We start from the raw sequence: 23,053 nt of genomic DNA, 5'->3' as shown, positions 1-23,053 counted from the left end.
AGCACAGACAACAGTGAGATCATGAAAAACTGCGTGGCTTCACAAGTAAACAATTAGAGAACTGGCATAAAGTCAGTTGTTTTGTTGAGGGTACAAAAGTAGGATCCTCTTGTAGCCGAATCCGAAGCCTCACTTATGGGTAGACACACTGCATAGGAACTTTCCCAATTACCTGAGACTCCCAGCATCAGCTGTAATGGGGCTGCCACCCTTGAAGTGCGGGCCTGGATGATGATTCAGTAGTAATTGGTGATGTATTTCTTCTTAATCTCTTTTATCTCTTTACAATAATGATTTGATGTATTGCTAATTTTCCTCTGTACTTATATATGATTTGCTTTATTGTACTTATTTACTGTATATAGTTACATACCCAGTTCATGTTGATGTGCTTGTTTGCTTTAGTGCTTATTTACTTTAGTGTGCTTGTTTAATAAACTGTACATGTTATACAGCTAGTGTATTGTTTTGTTGCTTACCCTTCCTGTCAGGAGAACATAAATGCATATCAAACATGCAGAGGACAACTAGAGACCAAAAAAAAAAAGGAAAAAAAAAATCAAGCTAGAAAAGGTGGTTTGAAATAATGAGAATGTTAAAAAATACTTTTAAGGAATAAAGCCAATGAACATTATCCAACAAATGTAGATAGTATTGACACTTCCTAATCTGGAGCCTGTGTATATAACCATGTAAATGAAGCATACATTTCTGCTTCCTTTTCTTAGGGTGATGTTCTCTCAGCTAAAATAATTTTTCTTATAAGTGCTTGAAAAGTAGACCAATTTACAGAAATCATCTGCAGGATGTAATTGCCACCTAGTATTCCAGGCAGCTTTGCCCATCTATGGGGAGAAAGAAAAAGATAAGGGAGAAGCATAAAAGACAAACAATAAGAAAGAAGTGGAATTATAGACTGCTGAGAAGAAAAACTGCTGCTATCAGTCTTGCAGTTCATGAGAAACTGATCTGCAATTCATGAATGTGACAAAACACATTCTCCTTACAAAACAATAAACCAGAAAGAAGATAGATAAATTGGGTCATAAGGAAAAGTGCCCTGCCCAGCTACAGAACTGTGAATAGTATTTCCACTTAGGTAGATCTTTTATGTGTTTACAAAACAGGAGAGTGAGGAATACAGCAATAAGAAGAAAAAATCATTTTTACAACTGAAAAAAATGAACCCCACAAAAATGAAGAGGTAAATGAAAATTATTTGAAATGATATATAATCTTCTGATCACTGAGGAATCCTCAAAGCCTCATAGCCTTCATTTGAGAAGCTGTGAGAAAAACTGTTTATATTTTTCTTGTAATCTAGGTTTCTTTCTGGCTGATAGAAGCTGAGATTCTTTCATGTGTTTTCTACTGTTTTGCTTTTTTCATAAAAGTAGAGCTCCTGTGAGCCTTTGTCTATGACTCTTCTTTTTGTCTTATTACTCCACAGTAACCAGGTGCCTTTTTTTTCCTTCTTTGTATTCACATATCTTTAAATGCATTGGATGGGAAATTGCTTTTTCTCCTCTCTGTTGAAAATGCATGGATGTTGTTTTGCTTCTGGAAGCAAAGAAAGGAAAATTCATGGATCAGACTGAGTAGAGTTTTTATGAGTCTAGGCATTTTAAAATCAAGTCAAATACTACATGCTACGATTACTCATTCAAGTGCAAGCATAGTACTCAATTGCTATTTTCAACTTTATCAACTTCGGAAAAATACTCTCACAGAATTTGACATTCCTTCTTCCTCCATGAGACTTTTGGTTCATTTTAAAACCCATCTGTAGGACTTCCAGCCCTGGATCAGTGTTTTAGAGTTTCAGATTAACATGAGGAAATAAGATAATCTCTGATGTAAGAGGTCTTAAACGGCTACCCAATGTCACACTGTAGAAATGCTTATTTTAACATGTTCATCCGCACAATAAGACCTTTTTAGAGCATTACAGCATCGCCGTTTTCAGAGCAAAGGGTCTGTGTGTCCTTGTGCATCAGCGTTTCCAACACAAGCCCTTTTCGTCTTCTCTTTTTCTCAAGTAACAAATTCTCTTTTTTTCTTTTTTTCTTTTTTTTTTTTTTTTTTGATCTGTATGCAGAACAAATAAGGGTGATATCTCAAAGGAATTACACTAACAGATTAAAAATAATGTGCAGGATCACAATTATATTGTACTTGTCCAAAGTGAATAAAATAGAATGAATTTCAGATTTATAATCACAAGAAATGAGGCTAATGAAAGGCACTAATTGCATCCCTTTAATGTGCTAAACATAAGTATGGACTATGTATTCTTATTCTGATGGAGAAGCATGGGTTTTCAGGCAAAGTTCTAGGTAATGGAGAAGAGTCTAATACCTTTAAAAATAGCAAAGATGTCTGGGATATCAGATTTTCTTTTTGGTCTCTTGAGATGACACTTTTCAAAACTTTATTTTATATACCTGTAGTAAGGCCAGGAAGAGATTACTAACTCCCATTTTCTGAATGTTCTTTGGAGCTTACTTTTGATAACTTTGAATCCTTTTACATCACACTATGTTAAATCTTTACAGACATTTGGCAAATTATTGTTTTCTTAGGAATACTTCCAAATACTGGTTTTATTTGTATATCTCAACTTACTCTGGAAAAGTAAATTTCCACTTATGTGTCACCATAAGAAAATTATACAAAAAAGAGTTAGGTGTCCATGCGGGAAACAGAAATACAGAGTATGGCAAAGGTACGGAAAACTAGTCCATATTAAAATTATAATATTGAATATTTACAAGTAACAGCAAACAAAAGCATTCAAAGAAATACTGAGGAAATTATGTAAATCCCAACCTTATTGATTAGTAAATGGAAGAGTAAATTAGCTTGCCCTTTAACTGTTATTTTTGAAGCATGATTGAATCAACTTTACATCAAGGTCAATAGGAGATTGTCAGCTTCCAATAACATTCTGTCAGCCATGCCTGTACTGTTTATTACCTGTATTCTACCTTTGCTGTTATTTTAATATCTAGTGTCTAAAATGCTGTTTCATAATATATTGTTATACTCAGAACTCAAAAAACCTCTGTGAAGATTATCTTCTGAACATACCCTATTCTAGTAACTAGTTAGTGACAACTTGACATACAACAAATCACGGAAGAATTTTGTTTGGTTTACCTTACAGGCAGTCTTTGTACTACCATGTTAAGGAGTTTTCCTCTTTTAAGTGTTTGGTTTGTGCAACAATACTGCTTTGTATCCCTACAAAACTATTACTGAAATCAAACATTCTTTTTAAGAGATGTTCAGGTTTGGACCAAACCTTCCAATGCCCCTTATCTCCTTATGTGCAGTATTCTCCTGACCTAGCAGATGCAGTGATGAGCAGAAAGCTTTTAAGTCATGTCCTGTGGCTTGTTTATCTTTAGGTTCTGTGTCAAAAATGTGTTTTAAAGGGCATTAAGTGTGAACTAATGGAAGGAAAAGTCTCTTAACAAGTACATGTTTTCAAGTTTTTTGCCAGTGCTCTCAAGTAGCAAATCAGAGAAGCATGGGCTTATTCTCCACATAGCCCTAACCAAACAGGGGAAGCCACTCTCCTTCAGTCTGACTAGAATGAAGCATGTGCTGGAGTGATTTGTTGAACCGATACTTCTGAGTTCACTAAAAGCCCACTATGTAAATGAAAAACGTTACATTAACATTAATAAGCTTCAGAAACTAAAATCTTATGATCTGTAGAGCATGAGGCTGATTTCACAGTAAATCACCTCATTGCAGTTTTTGAGATTAACACGTGTAATGAGACTAGAAACCCCTCACATGGTTATTTCTAAATTCACAATATAAATGGATATGTAATGTCTATAGATTTTTTTCTTGCCTGTTATTTACCACCAATTAGTAATGCCATCAGATGCATACTTCTCCCATAATGCCTTGAAACTAGTTGGACTCAATTAAGCATTAATATAGAATCAGAATGGTGTGGGTTGGAAGGGACCTTAAAGATCGACTAGTTTCAACCTCCCTGCCATGGGAGGGGCACCCTTCATTAGACCAGGTTGCTGAGAGCTCTGTCCAGCCTGACCTTGAACACTTCCAGGGATGGGTCATCCACAACTCCTCTGGGACAGCCTGTTCCAGTGTCTCACCATCCTCACAGTAAAGAATTTCTTCCTAATATCCAATCTAAATTTACCTTCTTTTAGCTTAAAGCCATTCCCCCTTGTCCTGTCACTACATGTCCTTGTAAAAAGTCCCTCTCCAGATTTCTTGTAAGCCTCTTTCAGGTACTGGAAGGCTGCTATAAGACATCTCTTGTCCAGTCTGAACAAGTTCAACTCTCTCAGCCTGTCTTCACAGAAAAGGTTCTCCAGCTCTCTCATCATCTTCATGGCCTCTCTGGCTCTCTAACAGGTCCACATTATTCTTATGATGGGGGCCCCAGAACTGCACATAGTACTTCAGCTGGGGTCTCATGAGAGCAGAGTAGAAGGACAGGATCACCTCCTTCGACCTGCTGGTCACACTTCTTTTGATGCAGCCCAGGATACGGTTGGCTTTCTGGGCTCTGAGCACACACTGCTGGCTCATGTTGAGCTTTTCATCAACCAACACCCTCAAGTCTTTCTCCTTTGGGCTGCTCTCAATCCAGTCTCTATCCAGCCTATAGTTGTGCTTGGGATGTTGGCTGTCACCAATTAACTCCTTATTTTCCATGTGCCTTAGCATAGTTTCCAGGAGGATCTTATCTGTGATCTTGCTGGGCATCGAGGTGAGACTGACCACCCTGTGGTTCCCTAAGTTTTCCTTTTTTCCCTTTCTAAATATAGGGGTTATGTTTTCTTATTTCCAGTCAGTGTGAACTTCACCAGACAGCCACAGCTTTTCAAATATGACGGGTAGTGGGTTGGCCACCTCAACGCCTGCTGCTTCAGGACCTGCAGATGCATCTCATTAGGTCTCATGGACTTATGCACCTTCAGGTTCCTTAGATGGTCTCAGACCTGATCTTTTCCTACAACAGGCAATTCTTCATTCTCCCAGCCCTTGCCTTTGCCTTTCATGATGGGCAGTGTGGCCATAGCCTTTGCTCGTGAAGACTAGGGCAAGAAAAGTCATTGAGTAGCTCAGCCTTCTCAACATTCTGGGTAACCAGGCCTCCCATTTCCTTTCAGAGAAGGCTCACATTTTCCTTACTATCACCAGTACACCTATAGAAGCTTTTCTTGTTGTCCTTGACATCCCTGGCCAGATTTAATTCTCTCAGGTCTTCAACTTTCATAACTTGATCCCTGCTTGGACAACTTCTCTGCATTCCTTCCAGGCTACCCATCCTTGCTTCCACCTCCTCTAGGCTTCCTTTTTGTGCTTCAGTTTGTGCAGGAGCCAACCAGGTTTTGGTCACCTTCCAAGTATGACTTGGAAAACGTAACAAATTTGAGTCAGTACTTCAAAGAATAACATTGGAAAAACAGACATTTTCATTATTTCTGCACAGCAAGCACACTGATTAGACTGTGGCTTTCTGAATGAAGAAATTATGAAATGCTGATAAGCAAGTGCTGGCATGACAAAATTTGGTTGAATTATTTCATTGATCAATATCTTAAAAGACAAATTTGGCAGCATCAATAAGATAAAAAAGCAGAGAAAAATACAGCTTTTAAAAGGAAAACTTCCTTTTATGGGCAGGTAAGGATTTAGCAAGAAAGTAAATCAAACTCTTTGGAAAATGAAAGCCTCATCAAGAAATGAAAGCTGGCAGCAAAAGAAAACTGTAAGCCAGGTTGCTCATCCTATCTATTCGTGTCTTTAGCTGGATCAGAGTACTGGCTTGCTTTGAATATCATGCCATGAACAGACAAAAAGTCTGTGGACACACACTTTGCGTCAGTTCAGACTTACCCAGCAGAGGAAGGAAACTGAAGGTGACAGATCACAAATTCCAGGCTCACCACTGCACCATGTGCCGAAGGCACAAGGTACATTTCCCTAGAGGAGACAGCCAAAATGATTGTTTAATTCCATAAACCCTAAAGTACTCTTAGATGAATGTTACAGTAGGAAAGTGGGAAAGCAGCCTGTAGTTCCTGGTATTGGCAAGCTGAGGATCTCCCATTCCAGCATAACTATCTGTACATGTACCAGTTGTAGCAGTTTATTTTGTACCAGCAGAGCATTGCAGTGGTATCCCACTGGAGCAGTAAATCTCACCCAGTGTATTTCATTACAGAAAAAACTGCTGAGCCTGACATTTAAATGACCTGTAAATGATACTGGTCTTCCTTATTTCACAGTAGACTAACCATGTTGGATGTCACCTCAGGTGATATGGGTATACTTAGGTTTATGTATACGGTTTTGTGAAAGAACTGTAGTACCAAACATTTTGGTAGGATAAATCTGCTCATACCAACTTTGAGTCTTGAAATAAGCAAAATTAACATTGAATAAATCCACATTTTGTTTGTTGAAGAATCATAGAATATGACAAATCATCTTGGCCTACCCCAGAGGGGCAACAAGGGGCTTTTTAAATGCTTTAACATAGTAATCAAGCCCATTTCATGGGCCCAGGGGTATATGAGAAATATATATGAGACTGATAAGGATAAGCACAGGGAATGTTTTCCTTCTGGAGTAGCAACTAGAAGCTAAATAGAATACCCTGTGCTGAAATGGCACAGATACCTGAATAACTAACTTCCCTATTGCTTATGGAAGGAAATAGGAGCAAAAAAAATCAGTTCAACAAACCCAAATACATATACTACCAGTTATAAAACTTTTGGCTGTGAGCACTAGCACTGATCACATGCCAAGTGATTATTCTGAACCTTTAAAAAGAAAGTCATTAAGGATTTAATGTGGCACCAGTACTGAGATTATAAAACATATGCTGTGCCCTCCTTGCTTCACAGCAGAGCCATCCGCCCTAGCCTCTGAAATGCACAACACACACTTTTGTTTGGCATGGGGCAGCTGTGGGTGTCAGTGTGTGGGGAGGGAGGGAAGCAGCATGTGTTGCCCAAATGCCCTGGAGAGAACCGGGCTGCTGGTGATTTCTATTCCATCACTCCCACGTTGTTCTCCCCTGTTCATCTGCTTGTCAGCCTCAGCTCTCTTGTAAGAGGTGACTTACACAGCAGGCAAGCACAAGTCACATGTTTCAGTACACAAAAGTGGCTTTTGTATTATTTTTCATTTCAATGTGTTAGATAAGGACTAGGCAAACATATACAGAATTAAAAGCTTCAGACTGCTAAAATGAATGGCAAGATTGGTATTTTCATGTATACAGTCATCTATCTTATGCAAGCTGGTCGATGAGCATCCACAGTGACATATATGCGATTTATGGCAAACCCAGCTGAATGGTAGCAGAGTTTGTGGCAAAGAATACGTTTAAAAAGAAAAAGAAAATGTATGTGGACCTTATTTTTAATTCATTCTACATTTCAAACACTGGAGTTTTCCAGGAATAACTACAGAGTCATCGACAAACTTTATAAATAAAAACATTATGCAATACACATTATCAATGACTATGCAGCTGTACACACAGGGTACAACATTTAAAAAAGATGAACATGATTCTTGGTTTTTGTCATGTAAACTACATTAAGCTTAAGTATATGAACATATCTTTGACAAACTGAACTGATTTGAACACTTCGTTTTGAAAACTGAAAACACACCTGAAATTGAAAAAGCTGGAAAACAAAATGCATAATTTCTCTGCCCCTGTGTTGTATTCTAAGCAAGTCAAAGAATTTATTTCCTATGTCATCCCTTCTCTTCCTTGTGTAGTTTTCTTTTAATCATATGATCAGTTTCACTCCCTCTTTTATATTAACATTACGTGAAATTATTTTAGTGGGTCCCTATTTTCCCTGCATGCATGCTATGTACCTTAGATTTCATGTACACTTTATTTAGAATATGCCAATTTGCAACATATTGCAATCTTCTGTATTCTGTTGTGTCTTTGTTTTGACATACACTTATTTATTAGATATATAAAATACTGTATGGTGGTAGATTTTTGTCAGTTGAAGTCTCTCTGACTATACATTAGAGGTAAGATCTTGCTTGTTAAATCAATCTATAATGAATAGTGTAAAATTTCCATTCACATCCTTCAGTTCTGCTAAAAATATATTTTAGGTTGCTGGATAATTAACTTTTACTCCTCTTTAGGTATAGGCTGTAGTTCTCGAGGACCTGCAAGATTAATGTACCACAGAATGTGCATCTTAAAGGAGAATGACATTACCATTCACTGCCTCATACTTCAGATGAGTCAATTATAAAATTTCAGTAACGGCAACAGCACTAGAGAGTTTCTTTTTTACTTCAAGAGTGGCAAAATAATTAAGTGTACCTTGCATTTTAATGCTTTCAGATATGTTCATTGCAAGCACTAAATTCATGCTGGATGCAGACTGAAAACTGATGAATTCAGAGAATTTGTGAGGGAAAACCAAAACATGTTGGGACTGCATGAATGTATTTATTAGAAAACAGCATTGATATAGTCTGTATGTTCAAGGATTAAAGATTTTATTAGCTCTGAGATCCTGCATATTTTTTTGATGAGCCAAATTTTAAGGCTAATGTTCACATCCTGACAACCATGGGTTCCTTTTTCAATGTACATGTACTCACTGGCAGTTGAATGCTTGTGCATATGGCTACATTGCAATCATTTAATTTTAATACTTCCTGTTTAATTGTCTATATTTGATGCAGGAGGAGAACCTAGTTCATGCTAGATCTACATGATCATTTCAGAGATAAAAACTTAGAGGTAGTTATGTGTTGTAATAAGCATGGTTAAAGCCCTTCCCAAATCTTTGCTCACAAAACCAAGCCATCAGTTATGTGTTCTGTGTTTTGCGATTTCACTGGAGGTCATGTATTAGTCTAGATTTGCTGTTCTCTTAAGTATTAAAGAATCTATCTTAAGTCTGGGGCAACCTGGGCTTAAACTTAAGTGCTAGATGCATTCAACACCCAAAAACATCTTCCCACAATGCAGCTTAGAAAAGTATACTGTCTTGAAAAAGTGATGGCAACTAAGAAGGTGATTTCTTGTATCATGGGATCATTCTTATTCTTGTTTGATTTTTTGGCATGTGTTTTCCATGGGATAGCTATGTGCACCTCTAAAAAAAGAACAATGAGGAAACTCTTAAGATCTACACAAATGTACACTAGTTTGTCTGCAGCCAATCCATAATATCACAGAACATGGATACTTCAATGAGCAGGGGGAAAATGGTCCATATTCTTTCTTTTTGTATCTTTTTATTTCCTCTGTCCTAAATTTAATTTTTCTTAAGGTATATTATGAAGATAAAAAAAACCCCAAACAGGTAGGTAGGTGTAAACTGTCCTCATTGATGTGAAGACATACAGGAGGAGGATATTACTAGTATTATGTAATCTCTGATCACTACTTGTTGCCATACAAGAGAATTCTTCTAAGCCTGCTTTTGAATATATGGGCTACAGTGGCATAAAAAGTGTCTACCTGAATCTAAAGTAAAAAGGAGCTTCTCAGAATATCTTTTCTTAAAAAGAAACTAAAACGTTTGCTAAAAAAGCTACTGCATTGTCAGCAATATTCTAAGATGCAAGGAACAGGAATCAAAAACAGCTTAGAAGACTCAGACGAAAAAAATAGCCTTACTATTTTTCCATCAAAGTTCACATTCAATGAAAATAAAATGAAAATAAAAGTTCATTTTTTTTTTCGCAAGCTATCATTAGTTGGCTGCAGATATCTGTATCTACTAAAAGCAGTGATAACTGCCTGTTTATTTTAAAGCCATAGTATTTCAAAGACCTTTCAAAAAAAGCCTACTGAGGAAGTTAAGGTATTTGACAAGCCTGGACAGAAAAAGCCAAGCCAAAACCAAAACCAAAACAACAAAGCTAAACAAACCAAGAAAGCTTTGTTCTCCTTGGTCACACCTAATCAAATATCACAGTCCAGGATATAATGGAATACAAACACAGATATCCTAACTACTTGGCATCCTGGAATTAACATAAGAAAATCAGAGCAGTACTTTCCCTGAGATAATTCACCCTCTGTGGCCCAGCACTGCCATTCCACACCTGAGAGATACAAATGTCACCACACTGTTGAAGTGTGTTTTCCCTTTTCTTTCCAAAATCCTCCACAACATCCTAATAAAAACTACATGTGATGTTTTCACAGAGAATCTTGATTCTCAGCTACCATTTGTCTTGGAAAATTTCCCCCTATGAAACATCAGCTAAACCAGATGTCTTCCAGCTTAGACTGAGAGATCAGAAATGAAGTAATACCTTGAAAATCACAGCATCCTCATGAAACCTGGCAATCCACATAGCAACAGGAGACTGGAAACACAGTAAGAACTTTGCTAAACACGTTATTTCCAAACAGGTAGTCTGTGATATGCTTCATACAGCAGGTAAGAGTCTGAAAAATGCATACATGTTAGCAGAAAGCACATAATAGATGTGCTGAAAAGAACCCAAAGTCGTTTAAGCAGTCATCCCATTTGAGATATGCTAAATACTTTGCATGGCAACAAGTAGCGATCAGAGATTTACATAATACTAGTAATATCCTCCTCCTGTATGTCTTCACATCAATGAGACAGTTTACACCTACCTGTTTGGGGTTTTCTTTTTCTTCATAATATACCTTAAGAAAAATTAAATTTAGAACAGAGGAAATAAAAAGATACAAAAAGAAAGAATATGGACCAATTTCCCCCTGCTCATTGAAGTATCTATGTTCTGTGATATTATGGATTGGCTGCAGATAAACTAGTGTACATTTGTGTAGATCTTAAGAGTTTCCTCATTGTTCTTTTTTTAGAGGTGCACATGCTATCCCATGGAAAACACATGCCAAAAAATCAAACAAGAATAAGAATGATCCCATGATACAAGAAATCACCTTCTTAGTTGCCATCACTTTTTCAAGACAGTATACTTTTCTAAGCTGCATTGTGGGAAGATGTTTTTGGGTGTTGAATGCATCTAGCATTTAAGTTTAAGCCCAGGTTGTCCCAAACTTAAGATAGATTCTTTAATACTTAAGAGAACAGCAAATCTAGACTAATACATGACCTCCAGTGAAATCGCAAAACACAGAACACGTAACTGATGGCTTGGTTTTGCGAGCGAAGATTTGGGAAGGGCTTTAACCACGCTTACTACGATACATGACTACCGCTAAGTTTTTATCTCTGAAATGATCATGTAGATCTAGCATGAACTAGGTTCTCCTCCTGCATCAAATATAGACAATTAAACAGGAAGTATTAAAATTAAATGATTGCAATGTAGCCATATGCACAAGCATTCAACTGCCAGTGAGTACATGTACATTGAAAAAGGAGCCTGTGGTTGTCAGGATTCAAAGACTTGTATGCTTTAGCTCTCATACTTGAGCTAAAGTGAATCTGCTGGTTGTACGAAAGCTTCAACATGTACTTCATTGTAGAACAAAAGTGTAACGACCATCATATTCTTTAATTTCTTGCATAAATACATTTTGTACATTAAAGTTAATGGTAGAACCCATCAATTGCCACAACTCTGAAATAAAAGTCTCGTAAACAGAAAGTAATTGAGAGTCACTTTCTACGGTTTACTCAGTGATGTGAAGATGGGTTATGGTCTCTAAATGTAGCAATAAATCAAAACTGTAATGCTAAGAGAAGTGTGATTTATTTCTTCCTTAATTTATTTTCATCCTGCTCTTTTCACTTCTAAAATATAAGGTACTTTCAGCCAAATCTGCTCTGGGGCCTGAAGGACTGTGTGCTTCACTATTCTGTGCTTATGAATGATTGTCTGAATCTGAATTCCCTGAATTTGTGGAAGCAAAGATCAATAAAAAGCCCATCTCAACGCACACATCTTCCTGACTATCTAACCCTGAAATCTATGGAAACAAGAGAGTATACTAACTTCCCAATATAAGTGTGAGGAACAGTGTAAGTCCTTGCCTTGAATGGTAAGAATTTTATTTTGGACAAGGTCCATTTAAGCTATTTTTCCTCTTGAGTGATCTGTCAGTACAAAACAATTGTTACATGCATAATTTTACTACAGCTGGCATTTTCAGATCCTCTCAAATTTGTAGCATAAATCTTGGAACACTTTCAGAGCATCATCATTCAGAATATTTTGCTGTCTACAGTCAATTTAAAGAACTAAAATTCCACTTATTCTTACTTCCACCTTTTGCTTCACATCTGTTTTCTACATTCTTATGTGCTATTTCCCACTGTACGTTGTACGTAATTAGTGTATATTGTGAGTTTTGATTTCATAGAATCATAGAATAGCTAGGGATGGAAAGGACTTTAAGATCATCTAGTTCCAACCCCCTTGCCATGGGCAGGGACACCTCATACTAAATCATGCCACCCAAGACTCTGCCCAACCTGGCCTTGAACAATTCCAGGGATGAAGCATTCACAGCATCCTTGGGCAGCCCATTTCAGTGCCTCACCAACCTTATAGTAAGGAACTTCCTCCGTATACCTAACCTAAATTTCCCTCATTTTAGTTTGAACCCATTACCCCTTGTCCAATAACTACAAACCCTGACAAGGAGTCCCTCTCTGCCATCCTTGTAGGCCTCCTTCAGACATTGGAAGGCTGATATTTGGACTATAATTTAGTCTTTTAGTTCTTAATATCCTGATATTTTCAGGCAGTATGTTCTTAATAAGTGAAGAAAGGAGGGAGAGTTCAGAATTTATATGAATCTGGCACATAATGTGATTGCCCAAGGCAAAAAGAGGACATTAAAGATTATACATTGACAACTAGCCACGACTAACCATGGCTAGCTGTTGAAGTGTCTTGCTGTGCTCTACAGTATGCAAAAATACTTTGGGAAACCCATAAAAATGCCAGCAAATCAGTAAAATTTGTAGAAGCATTATGTGTATGGGGACTTTTTTTTTTTTTTTGCTAGAAAATACAAATTCATTTGAAGTTGGTAATTAAAAAAAAAATTCCTACGTAGTTTCCCTAAAAATAAGTTCCACATTAGGTAAAATCTATATTACAATACTAATATTTCAAGGAACATAGAAATTCAGAGTACCACCTGTTGGTGAAAAACAGAAGCTACTTAATATCCTGCTGAATGGTAGATGTCATGCTTTGGTGTAGAGCTGGAATCAGTTATAGCTCTTGACAATTTCCCAAGCTACATAAAGTCAAACAGAATTACGAGAAATACTGGCTATTTATGATTTAATTATTTCAGGGTGATAATATATTGTGCTGTTTTAGCAAACCACATTTCAAGTACTTTGTAAACATCATCTAATTTGTTTATAAATAAAACTCTCTGTTTTAGGTTTTTTATGTATGCTATACTTTGTTTTGGATAAATGTGTTAAATTAAAATTAGCCACCCCAATAAGCAATATAGGAAAAAAAAATAGAAGCAGAAGAATGTAAGAGGATTTAATGTAGCACAGAGCCCATTTTAATTTTAACAACTGTTATGTTGGAACTCAGTTTTTGAAAGCTGCAGTACTGCAGGCCAGACTGTATCATTAAGTCACATGTGTGGAGGTGCTACAGAGAGGCTATTGAAAGCACTGAAAGAAAGCTTTTTCCTTTAAAGTGGTGTAACACACATATCTAAGTCATACACCCAAGTCAGATAGGGGCACAGTCATACAAACCAGTGTGAAAGCTGCTGTAGTTTATCATTGCTGCAAATGCATCTGTTTACGGTAAAGCAATTTTCCATATCTCTCCACCCTACAGACCAGGAGGTTTGTAATGGTACTCAGCTTTAGTCATCTTGAAAGACTAAAGTTTTGCAGAAGTTTTTTATTACGTGAATTCATGTCCTGAAGCAATTACAGATATGAAATTCAATGTATCCTGTGTTAAAAATACTGTGTAAGTCTCAGCTGACTTCTTTCAGAGCTAAGAATAAATCCATCCACGAGGTGTCTGTTTTATTTTATTATACAGTGAATGACATTTCTTACTAAATCAAGTACATGAAATAAATAAAAAACTAGCTATGAAGGAAAAAAAATTCAAAGAACAGAAGTTTACTTAAAATTTCTACTAATTTTCAGTGCATTTTGGCTTATTTTTATTTAAAGCTTGTTTCACTAATCAGAAGAGAAATAAAATATAATATTTCTGTAATAAAGTTGCCCTCGTGATGGATCTAGGTTAATTACAAGAAATGAAAAGGGGAAAAAAGTTATATATTTGCACTTAATTTTTAAACAATAGTCTTCTCTACTATAATGTAATTCAGATTTTAATCTGCCCTGTAAATGTCTGAAATAGCAGTAGCAGGTTCTGATACCCAGGTGACCAGATAGCCTTGGAGCAAACAGAACTCGCTAGAGCTTTTTTTTTGGGGGGGGAGGGGTGTTTTTTACCTTGAGAGTTCTCCAGAAATGCGTACACCTAATCCTGCCTGGCTAAACATTTAGAGTAATGACTCAGGTCTTGGTTTGAGCAAACAAAAACTCGAAAAGAAAGAAGCGGCATGTAAGGCTTTTGAGGGCGTGCTTAAAAATGGTTACTGTGTCCCAGCGCGTTCAGATCACAGTATCACAGTATCACAGTATCACAGTATGTTAGAGATTGGAAGGGACCTCCAAAGATCATCTAGTCCAATCCCCCTGCCAGAGCAGGAACACCTAGATAAGGCTACACAGGAACGTGTCCAGGCAGGTTTTGAATGTCTCGAGAGAAGGATGCCTCAGAAAAGTTCCAAGTAAAGAGGAGTCTGCTTCAGACCCTGGGTGGCATCAAAATTGCCTGAAATCGTTTTTTTTTCAGTTGGTGTTCTGGTGTTTTAGATCACTTTTGCATGATCATCCATTTCTGCCTGCATGACATATGCAGTATATAGGTGTGTGTGCATGCAGGTATATATATATATGTGTAGCTATACACTCCACATATATATGGACATACATAAATACTGGGTGTACGTATGTGCTTCCCACTGAGCAATGGACAGTGCTTCTGGGGCCCACTTCCTTAGCACACAGACACTAACCTTTTGGCACTGAAGTCTTTTACAGACCTGGCTGTCTCCTTCTAATGACCTCTGAAGGCCAAGACAGAAGCTCAGCCAGCTGATGCTGAGGCTCCAAATACTTAGCTTTAAAAAAAACACTGGAAAGACAGACTGCATCTAAAATAATTTACCATGTATATGCAATAAGAAGTGCATGATATTAAGCTTGGCTTATGAACTGATTTTCATTATTTGATAGGATACAGAATCACTGGGATTTGTTCAAACAACTAAAAGTGTCTTTTGGGGAAGAGAAGATGTTAAGCACATCTATAGTATGTTTAATTTAATTTTCTGAGCAAAGAATACATTTTTCTCATGTTGCAACTGATACAAAAGTTGGTCTCCATTGCTGCTTGGAAAAAAGGCTTCATAAGGATCTAGTAGCCACTTGGACACAAGTAACTGTCTGAATCTTTAAGACAAATATATGACTCCTGACAGCGAGCTGTAGGAAAAGAACCAGCCTACATGCATATTTCAATCAGTATATTTATACATAGGTAAAGAGCAGTCAGCTTAATACACATATATTGCTGGAGTTGTTTTTGTTATTTACTTCTTGTCACTAAATGATGACCCATAAGTTTAACTTTTCTCTACTTTCTCAAATTACTAAACTACATCAGGGATCTATTTCATCTTATGTGGCCAATGAACATTTCAGTGCATTTTCACTACATTTGACAACTTGAATAAAAATAGGTATTTGAAGTTTTTAATGAATCAGTTCATGGAAGATCTAATACTTGTGGCAATCAGAGGGCTTATGCTCTTCTTCCCTTGTTCAAACAAATGTTTTATTTAACAAATAAGAATAGAGAATCATAGAATCATAGAACAGTTAGGGTTAGAAAGGACCTTAAGATCATCAAGTTCCAACCCCCCAGCCATGGGCAGGGACACCTCACACTAAACCATGTCACCCAAGGCTTTGTCCAACCTGGCCTTGAACACTGCGAGGGATGGAGCATTCACAACCTCCCTGGGCAACCCATTCCAATACCTCACCACCCTAACAGAAAAGAATTTCCTCCTTATATCCAAACTAAACTTCCCTTGTTTAAGTTTTAACCCGTTACCTCTTGTCCTGTCACTACAGTCCCTAATGAAGAGTCCCTCACCAGCATCCCTATAGGCCCCCTTCAGATACCGGAAGGCTGCCATGAGGTCTCCACGCAGCCTTCTCTTCTCCAGGCTGAACAGCCCCAACTTTCTCAGCCTATCTTCATATGGGAGGTGTTCCAGTCCCCTGATCATCTTCAATGCCCTCCTCTGGACTTGTTCCAACAGTTCCATGTCCCTTTTATGTTAAGGACACAAAACTCCAAGTGAGGTCTCACAAGAGCAGAGTAGAGGGGCAGGATCACCTCCTTCGACCTGTGGGCCATGCTCCTTTTGATGCAGCTCAGGATACGGTTGGCTTTCTGGCCTGCAAGGCCACACTGAAGCTGGCTCATGTTCATTTTCCCATCGACAAGCCCCCCCAGGTACTTCTCCTCAGGGCTGCTCTGAATCTCTTCTCTGCCCAACCTGTAGCTGTGCCTGGGATTGCTCCGACCCAGGTGTAGGACCTTGCACTTGGCATGGTTAAACTTCATGAGGTTGGCATCAGCCCACCTCACAAGTGTGTCAAGGTCCCTCTGGATGGCATTCCTTCCCTCCAGCGTATCAACCGAACCACACAGCTTGGTGTCGTCGGCAAACTTGCGGAGGGCGCACTCAATCCCACTGTCCATGTCAACGACAAAGATGTTGAACAAGACCGGTCCCAACACCAATCCCGGAGGGACATGACTGGTTACTGGTCTCCATCTGGACATTGAGCCATTGACCACAACTCTTTGTGTGAATGAAGCATGGGAATGACCATTTCAAATGTATCTAGACCAACCAGCATCCTAGATCTAGCAGAGGCCAATATCACATCTTTTAAATAGAAACTTTACAACTCTGCTAGGGATAAATAAGTGAATGCTAGCAGTAAGATGAAAAGGATAAATAGTGCAAACACTACCTGGCCACATTTGGCCATTTCAATTGGAAAGTAATCAAACCAATGATTTGTTGGTACAATAAAAAGCAGGACATAAAAATATTAACAGGAAAATAATCATGAGCCTTCAACTATGCCAAGCAGCTGGGTTGAAATATTTTCATAAAGCAGCCACATTCTATGCTGAAAACTGTTAAGTTTTCTCACTCCACTTCCTACCGGAAAGATTGTTCAAAGTCTCATTTTGTTAAATGGTATCTTTTCAGTTCCATTCTAAACTTACTTGTGCACAGTATACACCTTTTTTTTTTTTCATTTGTACAAATATTATCTTTCAGGTTTAGAAACTCCTCCACAGTTTTCGTTCTAGAGAGGGAAGTGAAGGTCTCACAAAGGGATCAAGTGTGTACCATTCAGTCTTTGTTTAGTGAGACTATTAAACCATATTCTGCTAGTCACTGTTTGCAGAAAATTCTGCCCTTTCTCTGAGCAGCCTCTGTACTCCTTTTAATATAAATTCCGTTTTCTTGAACGTGGATTTTCACAATGTATGTATTACTCTTAATGATAATTTTCTAGGGCCCTGTATTAATACTTCTTACTCTCCTGCAAATTCTTCTGACATGTTTAATTGCATTTCCTTTCTCCAGGACATATCACACTGATAACTTATAACCAATCTTGATGAACTCAAACTTTTCTCCTCCACTGTCATTTCCTTTTCATGAACATTTCATTTATGGAAGAAAATTCCTTTATAGAAAAAAATTCTTTTATCAGTCTTTACTAGAAAGACTTTCTTGTTCTTCATTTTATACCCATTTCTATTTGCCTCTCTAGTTTTAATTTCTTTTTCTTTGACAATATATTCTAAATTTTGCACACTGCAGAGGTCAAAGTAATTTATCTGCAGCTGCCTAGATAAGTTTTTTCTTCTGAAAAGTTACTGCTTCATTAACTATTTTTGATGCCATACAACATCAGACTTTCAGTAGAAATCATTGCTACCAGACTCATTTTCATGCTTTTCTATGTTTCTGTAGCCAGAAATTAAAAAAAAAAAAATGAAGATAATCCATCCCACAAAGTACTTCCTTCATTACACTGAGGAAGTACTTGATGAAAAGCTACAGACTCACCAATGTCATTTCATATATCTGTTTCCAGTTCCATACCATTGTCCTCATAGTAATCCTACTCCTGCTACATATTTAGCAATGTCCCATTCTCCACAAAGAGAAGCAGAGTGCTAATTTAAGCTGGAGACACACTTCTAGTTGACTACTTCATCACTGATCAGGATGAGCTTGACTTCAGTTAATTACTTTCTTCTTTTTTAACTTTCTGATCCCCCTGATGAGATTCCTTGATGATCAATATTTTCTAATTTTTTCATCCTTACAGATTTCCAGCTTCTTTTTAGTACCCTATTTCAACTGCATAGTTATCCACTAAATCTAGAGCTCTCCCTTACAGAATTTCCTTTGTGCTTGGCAACAAACTCCAAGTACTCTGTCTATGTTTCCTTCACATCATTCCAGAGCCTTTGACACGTGAATCTTTATATCCTGATCTCTGAATTCCTTTATATACCTCAAATCCATGATTTTGAACTAGAAAACATGATTCAAAAGCCTGTTCGTTTATCCTTCCTTTTCATTTAAGCTGAACAAGCTCAAGGTTGTGTACTCAGTACTTATCAGCCTTCTGCAATAGCTTTATTTCTTGAAATTGTATCACTCCTTAATGACAAAATCTCTCAGCTATCACAAAGACTAATGACAGTGTTATTCTTACTAATATTTTTTTTCTGCTATATATATAAATACTTGCAGTATTTATATACGAAGCAATATGGATTGAAATTCTTGGAATCTATAGAATATTTTTATGTTGTTGTAGTGGTACAATTTTTTTTTAATCTTTTCCCAAAAATACAATAACGTCAGAACATCTTCTTTTAACACCTAGCTCACTCATATTTGGCTATTTCAGTGGGAATATTTGTCCTCAAATAGTAGAAATTAGTAAATTTTTCTTTGTTTTTCTTTGTTTCCATCAGAATGTTGGCTTCTTTCTTTTTTTTTTTTCTTCTTATGTCCACTTTTATTATTCTTACTTTGTCTGGAAGGCAATTCATTTTTCCATTTACTAATTCTGCTTTGCTTTTAGGACTGTCAGCTCTTTAACAGCAGTCCTCACTAATGAAAATTTAGACAGATTTGTGATGTTTGCAACAGGCCCTTTTATTTCCCAAGTACTACACTTTCAGTTTTCTCCTACATCATTCACCTTTTGGGGAGATTCCTGCCTGTGTTTGCCTTCATTTCCTTCTTCCTCTCTTCCTCTGGAAAGGAGACCTCTGTCTTCTTTCGCCTTGTCCTTGTCAACCCCTGTCACCTGACCCTCTTTTTACTTCTCCAGCAGAGCAAACCTTGCTCCTCAGGCAACAAAAAAGACTTGTTTTTCCCTGTTTCAGGAATTATCCAAGCTAGACCATGTTAAAATTGTGAGCTATTGGTTTGAGTCTGCATTTAGCAGTGAAGAGGGGGAAATATGGTATGTTGCCACTTGAATGGGATGAAGACTGCATATAGCAGTGTCCCAAAAAGCAGCTACTCTTGACTTCTGCTTAGTTACTGTCAGTCAGCAGTCATAAATTTTCTATTTAATTAATAATTTATGCAATTATGGGTCTAACAGCAAGGCTGTAGTCAGGCAAGGGTCCTGCTGTGTTTTTATAGTGATTTTTCTCCAAGTTTTTCCTTTCTAGGCTTTAAGATCAAGGACAAGAAAAATAATGCCTGGGTTCCCTCTCTTTTGTATCCAGACTGATTTTCACACCATTTGTAATAAGCTTTTTTAATCAACTTGTTTGTGCGTTAGGGTTCCATAAAGAAGCAATATGCTGAGAATACTACTGAATTGATTCTGTTTCAAAAAGGAACAAGGCCATTATCCAACTAAGTCATCGCAACATTCTAGTGTCAGACATTACTTCAGAGTTTCACTAAAGTCTTAAAGAGTTTAGTCATGAGCAAAACATAGTAGCTTAGGTTCATGATATATAATAATAAGCTTCGTATACCACAAACATAACCAACCATCTTCACATTTTATGATGAGTTCCTTTTGGTCCAGATTTGACCCTTATTCACTCTATGTAATCTCCTGCATAATGGAGTAATTTCCTGACCAAACTTCCAAAAACCTAGACTTTTGAGGGACAGTGGAAATGACAAGGGAAACTATGATTACTTAGAAATGTCAAACCCAGTGATGTAGCAGCGTTTCCATTTTTTTCAATTTTGTTAACTGTAGTATTGAACCAGCTTTACACTGAGAAAATAATGCATCTATTTCTGACAACTGTAGTAACCTAGGCTCCTGAGGTCCATCTCAGTTGTGAGCCCAATTGCTGCGAAGTCAGTCAAGGTTTGTAAGATGTTCCAATACGCTAATAACATATACTAAGGAGGAAAAGTAAAAAAAGAGAGAGAAACGATGGAAAAGTTATCTGAGAGCAAATCATATTACTCTACGGATACCATGAAAGGGCTGCACTGAAGCCTCCTTGGAAAAAAAAAAAGTGTGGAAATTAATTAACTAAAACTGTTTTGTTGGAAACACAGTCTGTTCAACATCTGCCCTTAATCACTGCCTTTTCAATAGTGTTTAAAAAGGCAGTTTGAAAATAACAGGCAGACACAGAATCCAACCATCAGGAAGGCCAATGACTATTTTTTTCAATCCAGAGATTTTGGCCTTTTTCTGTGAGCCCTGAATTCACCTCCCTAAGGATGCTACCAGATTCATTCACTATAAAGCTAGCAAAAACCCCTTACTGATTAATGTGAGGACTGCCTTTTCTGTATCTTCTCAGGATCTTCCACAGTAGAATCTACTGTGATTGAGCTCCAGACTTGGATGCTAAAAATCACAAAAAATAAAAACCAAACTGAAAACACATTTTTCCTCCACTACTAGATTTCACTTTCTCCATACATGTTTGTTTTCTTAAAAAAAAAAAAAAAAATAGGACAATTACTGTCTTTCAAAGACTTAAAAACCAGAATTAACCTTCTTTTCCTATATGGCATATGTCCCTATGACAACATATTAGATTTGACAACACACAGTAGATCCTTACATAAAGAACGACTTTGATGTTTTTTGTCCACAGTTTTCAGTTTTCTAATCTTCAGTTTTCTAAATTTTTTTTAATAATTATTTCTTATTTTAACATTATTTCCTACTGTCTGTGAAATGTTAACTAAGTGCAAGTATCTATACTTAAAACCTATTTGCCATCTGACACACTATTACAATGGAATTGCCATATGGATATTGACAATTCACTAAGTTTATTTATCTTTTTGGAATAAAGGCAGTTGTATAGAAGCTCAACTCCAACTAAAGAATCCAATGTGACTTCAGATCTGCTAAATCATTGCCCCAAACAAACCACCCTCCATGCTCAGTGGCAGAACTTCTGAGGAGATAGCAGAGACTTGGCTGAGAAATAAGAGGACATCAGACCACAGAGACAAAGGACACTGTTCACACTGCCGCAGCTGTTGTCCAATCTACATTCATCCATTCCTGGAAAAGTTTTTGCTCTTGCTTTCCTTGCCAAAACACAGCTGCTGCTGACTAATGAGTGCTGCTCAGAATAAGCACATTTTGCGGCAACTAAACCACAGACACTATGCTTTCCCCATGACTATTGATGGAGAATGTAACTGAAATATAACTTATCTTTAAATAGCCCTATGATAGCTTAAAATATATTTTATTTTGATAAACAGGTAGGGGGCTTATGGAGCACTATGTATTCTACACCTACCTTTATAAGAATGGTGCAAAATAGTGAGGGTCTTACAGATAATGTCTGAGTAATAATTCTTATGGGTTAAAGCAAATTTCTATTTTTTCAGTGTAGAAGGTTACAATGGTATATGAAAAATGCATTTTCCTTTCACATGTAGCAGGATGGCAAGCACAAATGCAACCCAAAGTGAAATTATTCTGAAATCCTATGATCTTGTTAACGCTTAGGTAATTTCTCCATTAATTATTTACAAATCTCTGTTCCTTAGACGTGTTCACCACTGCCTACTGAATACATGATCCAGGTTATTTCACTTTCTTTTTGCATTATTGTGCACTTCCCACGGTCTTGCCAGTCTTATTTCTTACTTCATTTCTTCTGTTTTATCTTATTCATTCCAGGGCATACAACTCAACTTAAGAATTTAATTATATTTTAGCAGGTAAAGTTTAAAAGTTTTGAGTCAGATGCATCACTGGATGATTTTTACATCACCCAGTATAATATAATATACCAGTTTATACTTTATATTGATATACAGTTCTCTTTATTATATGAATGTACGGCTTGCCTTGTCCTCAGATTACACAACTATTTAAATCCTGTATCGACTAGGATTTAAACAAACTTATCAGCTTTATGATAGCTTGCTTTATGGTTGAAGGGGGTTCAGTTGGCCAGTTGTCATTCATCACAGTGAAATAGCACTGATATTTATTGAATATTGAACCTTCAACAAGCTGGATACACAGTATTTCCTTACCAGCTGACACTGTATTTAATTGCTAGCACATTTGTATTCTGAAACTAATGTTATGAGGCTATTTGGTTTCATATCCCTGAAAGTATATATTACCATAAAATGCAAGTACTGACTGGCCATGAATTGTTCATTCCTTAATGATTTAAAATCATTGTCAATGCTGTTCGACTGAAATTATTTCACTTTTTTCAGCCCGTGATGTTCAAAATGTATGATATTATTTAGTTGCAAGAACTGAACTCCTTATTAAATATTTTATATTATCTCTGAGGTTGTTATTTTCAATCTATGCTTCTGTACCCAACACTTCCAAGTTACGATGGAGTTAAATGATTTAAGTAGACTGAAAATAAGGAAAAATCATTCTCTGCACTATGACTA

General features: G+C 37.0%; 1 long non-coding RNA gene across 1 annotated transcript; it reads left to right on the top strand.

Moving 5' to 3' along the window:
- Window positions 1–120: 120 nt before the first annotated feature.
- Window positions 121–22,935, top strand: LOC133221035 (uncharacterized). Its single transcript, XR_009727871.1, has 3 exons — window positions 121–249; window positions 19,503–19,641; window positions 21,470–22,935. It is a non-coding gene; the product is annotated as an uncharacterized LOC133221035 (long non-coding RNA).
- Window positions 22,936–23,053: the final 118 nt, after the last annotated feature.

This window comes from Neopsephotus bourkii, unplaced genomic scaffold (genome assembly GCF_033783945.1).
Source record: "Neopsephotus bourkii isolate Nb327-2 ecotype Australia unplaced genomic scaffold, CSIRO-AGI_Nbou_v1 NB_1508, whole genome shotgun sequence".
In the NCBI taxonomy this organism is placed as follows: Eukaryota; Metazoa; Chordata; class Aves; order Psittaciformes; family Psittacidae; genus Neopsephotus; species Neopsephotus bourkii.
Note: the sequence above shows the minus strand (reverse complement) of the source record. Positions and strands in the feature narration are given on the sequence as shown.